At 37.7% G+C, this 11,806-nt stretch overlaps 1 pseudogene; it reads right to left on the reverse strand.

Annotated features, from left to right (window-relative positions):
- Positions 6,206-8,066, reverse strand: LOC109232579 (annotated as a pseudogene).

Consider the following 11,806-nt stretch of genomic DNA (forward strand, 5'->3'; position numbering starts at 1 on the left):
GTTATATAAAATGGCACTAGCAGCAACAGTGTACTATGTTTGGCAAGAAAGGAATGCTCGAACTTTCCAAGCTAAGGCAAAAGAATGGAGTTAACATGCAAGAAGATTATACAAGAGCTTCATTGTCGAAGTAGTAGGCATACTGAGAAAATCCTACATAGACTAGACTGGTACCTATTGTAATAGGTAGGAATGTGTAAATAATAGAAAACGGGATGGGATGAAGTATAGGAAAGCAGGATAATATGTAAGGGTTCTGATTTACTTGTAAATATTTCCCTGGTAATGAAAAATCTAATTACCAAAAAAAATAAAATAATGTCAAGACCCAAAATCCTAACCTGTCGTAATGGCACCTATCAATGGTACTAGGCAAGCCGATTTTCAAAATACGTCGATATTTTATATAAAAAAAATAAACCAAAAGCTTTTTCATAATAGAGTTTTCATAAAAACAGGAGTTAAACTAAAAATATAATGCGGAAAGATAGCCCCAAACATCAGGGTGTCACCAAGTCATGAGTGTCTAGACATCCAGTCTAAGAAAAAAAGCCTACAAGAGTCTGTGTCTAAATGTTAATACAGAAAAGAAATATAGCAACGAAGGAGGAACAAGGACTGCGAACGCCGGCAACTACCTCGTAAATCTTCGATACTCGACCACGCACGAGCTCAACGTCCTCCGTGGCCGGGCACACCTGGATCTGCACATGAAGTGCATGGTGTAGCGTGAGTACAACCAACTCAGTAAGTAACAGAAACAAATAAGGAACTGAGAAGTAGTGACGAGCTATACAAATACAGTTCATTTCAGTAAATTCAGTAAAGAATAGACATGCTTTCAAATTCGGCAGTTTAAGTCAAATCAGCTTTATACAGTTTCAAGTTCAAGTAAACTGGATATAAAATCTTCCAAAAATTTCACAACGATGATAGATATCAACTAAGTGCAACAACAAATGAAAGCAAGTACAACCTCTCAAGGCAACAGTCACTCAACTCATCTCAACAGCTCAATCACTCGGCTCTCGGCTCTCGACCCTCAGTATCCACACTCAATAGGTACCTGCGCTCACTGGGGGTGTACAGACTCCGAAGGTGCTCCTACAGCCCCAGCACTATAATCCTCACGGACAACTCGTGTACTATAATATCAAATTAAGATCTGCACGGATAACTCACGTGCTACACGGACAACTCACATGATATGGTATCAATATTTCATCATCAGGCCCTATGCCTTACTCAGTCATCAACCTCTCGTCTCTCGGGATATCAAAAATCATATAAATTAGCCCAAACAAAGGTAAAGCATGTATCAACAAGGAATAAGAAGAGATGGAGGTATGATGCGCAAATAAAGTCATGACTGAGTACAAGACAACAAATAGCAGCTAATTCAACAAGTACTCGACCTCAACGAGCCCCAACAGTGATATTATATGGCCTAAGCATGATTTCTAACATAAATTACAGTCAAATTTCCCTAAAACAGAGGAAATATGTAGTTAACAGTAAGCTATTCGACTTTACAGTCTCACAGGACGGACCAAGTCACAATCCCTTCGGTGCATGCCCACACGCCCTTCACCTAGCATGTGCGTCAACTCCAAAAATGATCACACGACACAAGAATCTGGGGTTTCATACCTTTAGGACCAGATTTATAACTGTTACTTACCTCAGTCCGAGCAAAACTCTACTCCAAAATGCCCTTGCCTCGCGAGTCGACCTCCGAATTTCCCGAATCTAGCCACAAGCAGTACAATATTATTGATATAAGCTAAAGGGATCAATTCCACAAGAAAACTACTAAATTAGAGCAAAAAATCCAAAATTGGCTTAACCCGCCTCCGGGCCCACGTCTCAAAATCCGACAAAAGTCACGAAACCCAAAAACCCATTCACTCACGAGTCTCACCATACCAAACTTATCAAAATCCGACACCATTTGGTCCTCCAAATCCCCAAAATTCACTCTCCAATTCTCAAGCCCTAAACTCCCAAATTTCACCTCATAAACTCACCAACTAGGTGTAAAATCGGTGGAGAAACATCATTATTAAAGGTAAATGAGCATAAGGAGCTTACCTCAGTAATTTCTTCGAAATCCCTCTCAAAATCCTCCAAAATCGGAGCTCAAGGTGATGAAAATGGTGAAAAATCTCGAAGTCCCGTATTTATATGTCCTGCCCAGGCTTTTCACACTTGCGACCATATATCCTCACCTGCAGAGCTGCTTCTGCGATCAAAATTCCGCTGTTACGGAAGTCACTTAAATCACCGGGCCCGCACCTGCGCTCCAGGTCTCGCACCTGCGGACGCGCATCTGCGGTCCTCTGTCCGCATCTGCGGAAACAGCCAAATCCTCACCTATCGCATTTGCGCGGCCATCATCACATCTGTGGGCTCGCAGATGCGCACTCTCCTTCGCACCTGCAATTTCCCCAAGCCAACTCCACCTCCGCATCTGCGCCAACCTCACCGCACCTGCGGCTAGACCCCTCGCAAGTCCGATTACACCAGCAATAGGCCATCTTCAGCAATCCTTCAAACATCTAACTTGATCCGTTAATCATCCAAAACTCACCCGAGGCTCTCGGTACCTCAACCAAATATACCAACAAGTCTTATAACTGAATGCGGACAACATCAAAAACACGGATTCCACCCGGATTCAAGCCTAATGAACTTCTAAACTTCTGAAATCCATAAACGACGCCGAAACCTATCAAACCACGTCCCATTGACCTCAGATCTTGCACACACGTCATAAATGACACCATAAACCTACTCCAATTCCGGAATTCCAATCCGACCCCGATATTAAAATTTCTACTGCCGGTCAAATTCGCCAAAATTCCAACTTTCGCCAATTCAAGCCTAATTCTACCATGGACCTCCAAATCACATTCTGGACGCACTCCTAAGTCCAAAATCACCTAACGGAACTAATGGAACCATCAAAATTCAAATCTGAGGTCGTTTACACATAAGTTGATATCCGATCGACTTTTCCAACTTAACTTCCAATTAAGAGACTAAGTGTCTCAATTCACTTTGAATCACTCCGGACCCGAACCAACTAACCCGGTAAGTCATAATACAGCTGTAGAACACAGAAAGAAGCGGAAAATGGGGGAACAGGGCTATAACTCTCGAAACGACCGGCAAGAACGTTATAAATAAAAAATATAGCAATATCTTTCTTGGTCTTCCTCTCCCCTATAGAATGAGCATAACAAGGTGCTAATACCACCATTGAGAAGAAAAATGAACTAATCAAGATGTGCCAAAATACAAGTTACATAATACATAATACTAATTTTTGTTCATACAAGTTACATGCTATCTCTTACGAACTTTATAAACCCTTCAAGGTTCGGAGGAAGTTCCGTTAGTGGTGGCAGAAAAGTAGTTGGTCATCGTCGCCTCCATTGTCGGGCGAAGCAGTATCCTCAGCAAGTTTGACTAGCATTTTTTCGTAAACTTAGTCTTCCTCTGGTTGTGATTCAACAAGTCCAAAATTTATTCTTTCCCAACGGATCCAATCTTTGAAAAGTACTGATTTTTCCAAGCTCTCCCTCATACACGATCTATAATCACCGATTTGAAGTCTTGCTTGACTGAAAGCACTCTCTAATGTCACTGTTGAAGCTTGAATAGTCAAAATGTCTCGGTCCATCCTTGAAAGAACCAGAAAGTTTTTTTCTATTACAAAATATTAAAGGAGCCGTAGGGATTCACTTCCTCAAGTTGCTGCGACAAACAAACTTCAAGCTCATTTAGTTGTGAAAAATCATTACTACTAGAACTAAAAGAACCCCTAAAACCCGCCCAAGCACTAAGTCCTCTTACTCCCGCAGTTCTTTTAGAAGATTGAGAACTAGAAGAAGAAAGAGTTGGAATATTTGGTCTAGCATGATTTAATGCAACTTGATAAGCATTATAAATAGTTTGAGCATTTATTCTAATTGAGGCTAGCTATTGCTTCCGGAAGTTTAGGCAACTCATCATCTTCAAGTGCTAAACCATTATAAACAGTTTCATACCAAAATTGAGGACCTCCAAATTTCATACAATGATTTAACAAAGCAGAAATACCATAAATAGAGGGAATAGAGAAAAAATATTTTTAATACCTTTTTCTCATAGAATCAATAGCAAGTTGATAAATTTTCCCACCCTGTGAAAAAATGAGCAAACAAATTTGCAAGTTCAGCAATATAAACTAAACAGTTAGAAATAGTAGGATAATGTTGCCTAAAAAATTCATTTGTAAAAATATGAATTTTTTCTAAAAAATCAACAAGCATTTTAACATTAGCCCAATCCCCATACGTAAGGTAATCATCATCATCACTTACATGTGCATTAAACGTTGGGTTTATGGGGTTTCTATATTCATATGCAACAACCAAACTTTCATACATGTAATTCCATCTAGTTGGACAAGGTTTAGGAACCTTTCTCTTAGGCCACATTCGTCGCATCTTTTAAAATATTCTCTAAGTCTACTTCTACGGTTTGAATGAAAAAGCAAGTTAAGAGCCATTTTAACCTTTTCAATTTGAATATTTAAAATTCTCATACGATCACGCACAATTAAATGGTAAATATTACAAATACATCTAACATGAAAAAGGTTACTAAATGCAGGATTTAGCATAGTGGTAAGCAAATCTATAGCATTTGTGTTATTAGTGGCATTATCCATTGAAACCAACATTATTAAAATACCACCGGTAATATTGTTAATTCCCAGTTGAAATTAATTTGAATCGGTACTAGGGACAGCCTGACTAGGACTAGGTACACTTTTCCCCTCGGCCAAAGCTTCCAAACGTTGATATCTGACGTTATCTTTACGGTGTTTTTTTATGTGCCTAGCCAAAGATCCCATCCCGCCCCAGGATTCAAAATATTTAAGAGCTAACTCCATACCACAAGTTTCACTTAGCCTTATTTTGTGAAACTAGTTGAGTAAAAAAGGGCTAAACAGTAGATGTTTCCTGCCGTTTGGTAGGTTGTCTAGAAAAAGTAGGGACAGCAACGGGAGAATCAGATGGGTCATCATCTGGATTAGCAGCATTATCACTAGTTGGGTTAACGTCAGGAGCAGGACTAGTGGGTGTATCATCATCCGGTTGAGTTTCATCAAGATCAATTTCCTCATCATCATTTTCATCAATAGTATTATAATTATTGGAATAGAGAGCATTCATTAATTCATGGTCTAAATGTTATCGGGTACAATATTATGGCAAAATTCAATCTCGGTAAATTGTAATAAACTATTATCGGTATCAAGAATAGCAGGTGTGGGACGGGTATATCATTTGGTTCGGGGAGCCGGGGCATGTGAGGAGGAACAACAGTACCACTAGATTTGTTAGTCTTGGATTTTCTTGTTCTTATTTTTACCAAAAATATTTCTTAAGGAAGACATCTTAATTAATCAAGTATTAGAAAATAAATAAAACAAACAAAACTATAATATTAAGACTTAAGAGTTGGAATGTGTTTACCGAATTGATAAACAACTTGTGGAAAATTGATTATCGTTGAAGACTACAATTCACCAACTTCACAACTTTTTCACAAATTGTAACAACCTCAATATTTTTTTGACTATTTTTTGGAATAAAGTAAGCAATAGTAGCAAGTATAGAAGAAAATAAGAGAAAGATAGTGATAGATTGATAATGATTTTGTAAGAAAATAAAAGAATGGGGTTGGGGGAGGGGTGTGGGGGGAGGGTATTTATAGTTGAAAACAGGAAAAAAATGTACTTATAAAAAGTTAGGGGTCAAAACTAAGTTGGGGGGTTAAATGACTATTTTTTAAATAGCCAACGGCTATTTTCGAACCCCCAACAACTCTTTTTTTTCAAAAGCCAAATCTGTTGGTCCCGTTTGGCCCGCCAAGTGCCCGGTCCGGTCCCGGTCCCTTGGCGGGCCAAATGGGCCCAGTCCTAATGATTCCTAGCTAAGAACCGACCCACGAGATGGGCCCAAGCCCACCTCTAGCGGTCCTAGTGGTCCCAGCCCACTTAGCCCGCAGGTCCACCCTTAATTACAATACACGAATTTGTACATCAAACATAAAGGGATGGAAAAGATGTGAACATGGACAATCAAGTAATGAGTAATCATATGAATTAGTTGATTGAAAAAATGGAATGCTGATAATCTATTCAAACTTCCTAGCAAGTGAAATCTTCGTAAGATAATTTCAGAGGATATCTATGGATGCAATCTTCCCAAGGACTATTTGGTGATGACTTTACATTCCTAAGTGCTTGCCACACTGCACTATTACACTTGAATCCACTCCCAAATGCTATTTGCCAAATTCTATGACCCCTTTGAATTCTTCCTTTTGCCTCTGTATATGCCAATTCATACCATATAGAACTTGAAGATGTGTTTCCAAATCTATGAAGAGTCATCCTAGAAGCCTCCACATGAATTGGCAAAAGTTGCAAGTTTTTCTCAAGCTCATCAATCACAGCCCTTCCACCTGTCGAGATACAATATAATTAAATAATTACAATTGTATTATCTCTAGCAGTTTAATAGACGAGACGATTACATAACAACATCACCTGCATGTATGCAGAAATGTTCGAAAGCTAGCTTGAAATTTGGGATATAAGGTTTCATTTTTGCATTGAACAGTTTCCTTCCTACCAAAGTCATGAAGAAAAGAAATTGTTCACTAATTGGAAGAACAAGTGGACCTAATGTAGTGATGTTTGTCTTCACTGCATTTCCAGCAATTTCTATCAAATTTTTTGACAATGATACCCCTGTTTTTCCCTTATCGTCTTCTTCTTGATATATACATTTAAAAGCCTTGTCGTCTGCACCCTTGTGAGTCCTCACCACATGAACTAACTTGTACTTTGCCCTCCTCTTGTCCGCCGTCTTGTTTGATAACAAGATGGCAACGCCCCCCACGCGGAACAAGCAATTAGGGATTAACATGGATTTATTGGTGTACCAAAATACCAATTTTGTGTAATGTTCTCTGTGCTAACGACGATTGTTTCGATGAACTTGTAGCATGTCTTTAGCAAGATCAATGGCAATTACTCCTGCACTACATCTCATTCCACCCAAATTGAAGCTCCTTATATTACCTGAGTTCATTTCGACGTATAGTTACTAAACTTTATTAACTATAACAGTAAAGTTATATAGTTGTTTTCTGTCACATTAAAGTAACTGAATTTTTCTGATTGTAACAGTAAAGTCACTCACTATATTTGAAATTTAGTTGTATTACCTCTCAGCTTGTATTTATTAACAATCATTGCAGAAAGAGAAGGAGTAGGATTGAACAAGCTGCAATTGACCACTAGTATTCCAATGTCTTTCGGTTTAACGTTGGTGTTTCTGAATAAATTGTCTAGAGCGCCAAACATGACTGTGTCTGCTTCTTCACGTGCTGCAGCCATAGAGGGTTTTGGTGGAATACAATTCATTGTCTCAGGCACGTACGTTTCTTCTCCAAGACCGGACCTTCCCAACATCTTTCGTTGGAACTCAAGTGAGGTTTCATCGTAATTGCCCGTAAGCCTCGAATGTTCCATGAACTTATAGTTCGTTGCCTGTTGAAAATATAATTAAGTACTATATAAAAAATGATCGCGTCTAAGTTTTTACATGAGTAGGTCACAGAATGCAAACATTACCTTGAGATGGTCTGGACCCACGATAGCAGGAGTAGTCTACGAGGTAAACGGATCCAGGCCGGGTCATAACGTAGAATGTGGATGCAAAAACCAAAACGAGAAATAAAATAATGATGGTGGCAAGGTTGTGTTGAAGATTGAGATACAGATAATGTAAATCTTGATAGTTCATTTGGGAGCCTTGAACAAAGATGATGGCTATAAGGGGGAGTGAAAAAAGAGACAAAAGGTGGGACAGTAAATAATGATAGCCTAATTTCACGTACTTAAGTTTAATGTTTTGTAAGAAATCAGGTAGCATTATTCGGGCTTGTTTGATCTGAACAGTAGGAGGGGAAGGTGGAGACTGAAAATCTTTGTCGCACATTATGTTATATATAAAGGATGTTCTTCAATAGTTGAATCTGCACAAAAAATGGCTCGAAAACTTAGGATAAAAAGAGGCTATTACTTGTTTTACGCAGGTTTCTTTGGAGAGTGGCACTATTTATATTGAATTTTATGGGCTGGTTTGGACTCTCAGAATATGAAAATAATTTTGATAGAAAGTACGCTAATTATATTCTATTTTCGGTTTAAGTAGTATTGATATAACTTTATATATACCGGAAGCTTATTAGCATAATTTTTACTACATTCAATACGAGATAACAATGCAAAGATTAGCTATACCAGGTTTAAATAAGTAAAGTGTAAAAAATGCCCAATTGCCAAAACCAAATACATTTTTTAATTATCCCATTTTTTAGCGCAATGAACCAAACAAATAATAAGCCGTACAAAATAATCTATTAATTTGAATATTGCAATCCCAGTATTTTTAATCCTAGTATAATGCTTTTTGAGAAATGTATATTTTTAGCCGCTCTAAAAAATAATAGCCTGTGATGCCCCTGACGGAGGGCGGGCTAATGAGGGCAAGTCAAGCAGGACTGGCAGGCTTCTAGGCTGGTAAGCTTTTGAAGAAGGGGAGAGGAAAGGTGAAGAGCTATATAAGGCATGAGTTAAATTTACATGGTATCCGCGCTTTTGAAACTCGAGGTAGTGTAGCCAAAAAGACAAATCCGTGCGGACCTATATGGCCAAAGCGGACAATATGTGCCATGGGCTTGCGTCGTGACATAGCCGATAAAATCTATATATTTTGTGTATATGTATGTTATATAAGAAAATAAACTTATCTTAAATAAGGAGGAAATTAAGGTAGATGCATGTAACTACAACAACGGCCAAAATCTGGTGAAAAAGGAGGAATGAATAATAGGGCATGAATTGTTTTTGACCAATGAGTCTTTGTAAGGTTTTACTTTTACACACTCGTAAGAAAAGAAGATTATGAGAAGTGGAAATTAACGCAGAGGAAAGGAGGAGGAAGGTGGCGTGTGGGGTTTCTTTTGCCAGAAATTTCTCACTTTGTTTTAATCTGCAAGACAAATATGTGTGGAAAACTGAAACCCCTTGTAATATGTCAATCTTCTGGACGTGTCCCCTGCATGGGACAAAATCTGTTGGTTCTCGTTGTAAGCATAAACTTAATTTACACCATGATCTTAACAAGATAATCTTACACAAAATCATTACAGAAAACATATCTGAATCGTAAGCCATCATCGTGAAGCGGAAGCGTTAATTGAAATTGGTTTTTCGCCCCTTACCCTAACTTTCTTTGCCGCCTTTAGTGATGGAAGAGAGAAATAATATATGGTAACCCTAATGAGTGGGGAGAGGACCAATTTATAGAGATTCTCGCTTAATCCGGTACGTCCATCAAGTAACCGATCGGATGGATGAGATTTGCTAATTTATTAAATATTAAATATGGGCCTTAAACTTATTGGGCCACATATACACGTAGGAAATAACTTACATTCTCCCACTTGACCCAATAATCACATAATATTAATATCTAATAATATAAACATTAGTTGCGCATAAACAAATCTCTTCTATAACGTCCATCATAAATACCATAATATGATAAACTACTAAATGTGAGTTATGGCGGTTATATATAATTTGTCTACATACTCCCTTCCATATACTACAACATTAGCAACTCATCGTACCAGGTCCATAAGCTATAAATATTATGGTCCACAATAATGTTTCATTGAGACTTATCCTGTAATATCTCAAAACAATAACGAGCACATCATTATGAAAAACAGGAAATCATTAATGTATATCAGAAACACATAAATGAGCTCAGAGTGTCAAAACATCATAAATACATCAGTCATAAATATAGCCAAGACCAATTCTATGTACATGTTCTTTAAATATCTTTGGTTGTAAACATTTCGTTAACGGATCTGCAATCATGAGATTAGTTCTAATATGCTCAAGTGACACTCTTTGTTTCTGAACTTCCTCCTTGACGGTAAAGTACTTCAATTCCATATGTTTGGCACATTTGGAGTACTTATCGTTCTTAGAGAAGAATACTGTTACAGAATTATCACAGTAAATTTTTAGCGGCTTTGTAATGGTATCGACAACCCCAAGTCCTGAAATAAAGTTTCGCAGCCATAATGCATGAATTGTGGCTTCAAAACATGCCACAAATTCTGCTTCCATCGTGGATGTAGTAATGGCAGACTGTTTGGCACTCTTCCACGATATTGCTCCTTCAGCTAATTGGAACAAATAACCAAACGTAGACTTTCTAGTGTCAATACATCTAGCGAAATCTGAATCCGAGTATCCAACAACTTCCAAATGATTGGATCTTCTATGCATGAGCATGTAATCTTTCATTCCTTTTAGGTATCTCAAAACTTTCTTTGCAACTTTCCAGTGATCAATTCCCGGGTTACTCTGATATCTTCCTAGCATTCCGACCGCAAAACTAATATCCGGTCTTGTACAGGTCTGAGCATACATCAAACTACCAACAATTGAATAGTAAGGAATTAATTCTATTTCTTTTCTTTCTACAACATTCTTAGGGCATTGCATGAGACTAAATTAACAATTCCTGCTGAACAATCATGTTAAATCTCTCTAGAATTCTTTCGATATAGCCTTTCTGAGACGATCCCAATAATCCTTGTGATCTATCACGGAATATTTCTATTCCTATCACATAGATTGCCTCACCCATATCTTTCATTTCAAAATTCTTAGAGAGAAAATCTTTAGTCTCACGCAATATGCCTAAATCATTAGCAGCAAGTAGAATATCATCAACATATAGGACTAAAAATATAAACTTGCTCCCACTGATCTTTTGGTATATACATCGATCAACGGTATTTTCCACAAATCCAAAAGATGTTATGGTATCATTAAACTTTATATACCATTGTCGTGAGGCTTGTTTAAGTCCATATATTGACTTCTTCAGTTTACACACCATTTTACCTTTTCCTTTAGTTTCGAAAGCCTCTGGTTGGTCCATATAAACTTCTTCCTCGAGGTCTCCATTAAGAAAGGCAGTTTTCACATCCGTTTGGTGTAACTCTAAATTATAATGAGCCACCAAAGCCATAATAATTCTTAACGAGTCTTTCTTTGAGAGCGGTGAAAAGGTCTCTTTATATTCAATGCCTCCTTTCTGAGTATAACGCTTGGCAACAAGTCTGGCTTAGTATCGTTCAATATTGCCATTGGAATCACGTTTGGTCTTAAAGATCCATCTACACCCGATTCTTTTAGAACTTTCTGGAAATTCAACAAGATCCTAGAATTTATTGTATTCGATAGATTTTAACTCTTCCTTCATGGAATCAATCCATTTATCAGACTCATTACTTTCTATGGCTTGTGTAAATGAAACTGGATCCTTATTAAGACCAATGCCAAAATCTGACTCTTGCAAATAAACCACGTAATCATCCGAAATAACTGATTTTCTAACTCTTTGAGATTTTCTTAATGGCATTTCTTGTGGTTCATTTGTGTCAGATATTTGTGAGTTTGTTTCTTCATGAAGTATTTCATCCAAATGTTGCTCGGTGTTGTCAAAGTGTTCTTCAACAACTGGAATAATATTTGGTATTAGTGTGGAAGTAGGCACATTCGTGGGTAATAGAATATTGACCCTCAGCTATTTTATTTCCACACTTTGCTTTTCAACACTCCCACTAACTTCACCATTCTCAATGA

The sequence above is a fragment of the Nicotiana attenuata genome, chromosome 1, assembly GCF_001879085.1.
Source record: "Nicotiana attenuata strain UT chromosome 1, NIATTr2, whole genome shotgun sequence".
Classification (NCBI taxonomy): domain Eukaryota; kingdom Viridiplantae; phylum Streptophyta; class Magnoliopsida; order Solanales; family Solanaceae; genus Nicotiana; species Nicotiana attenuata.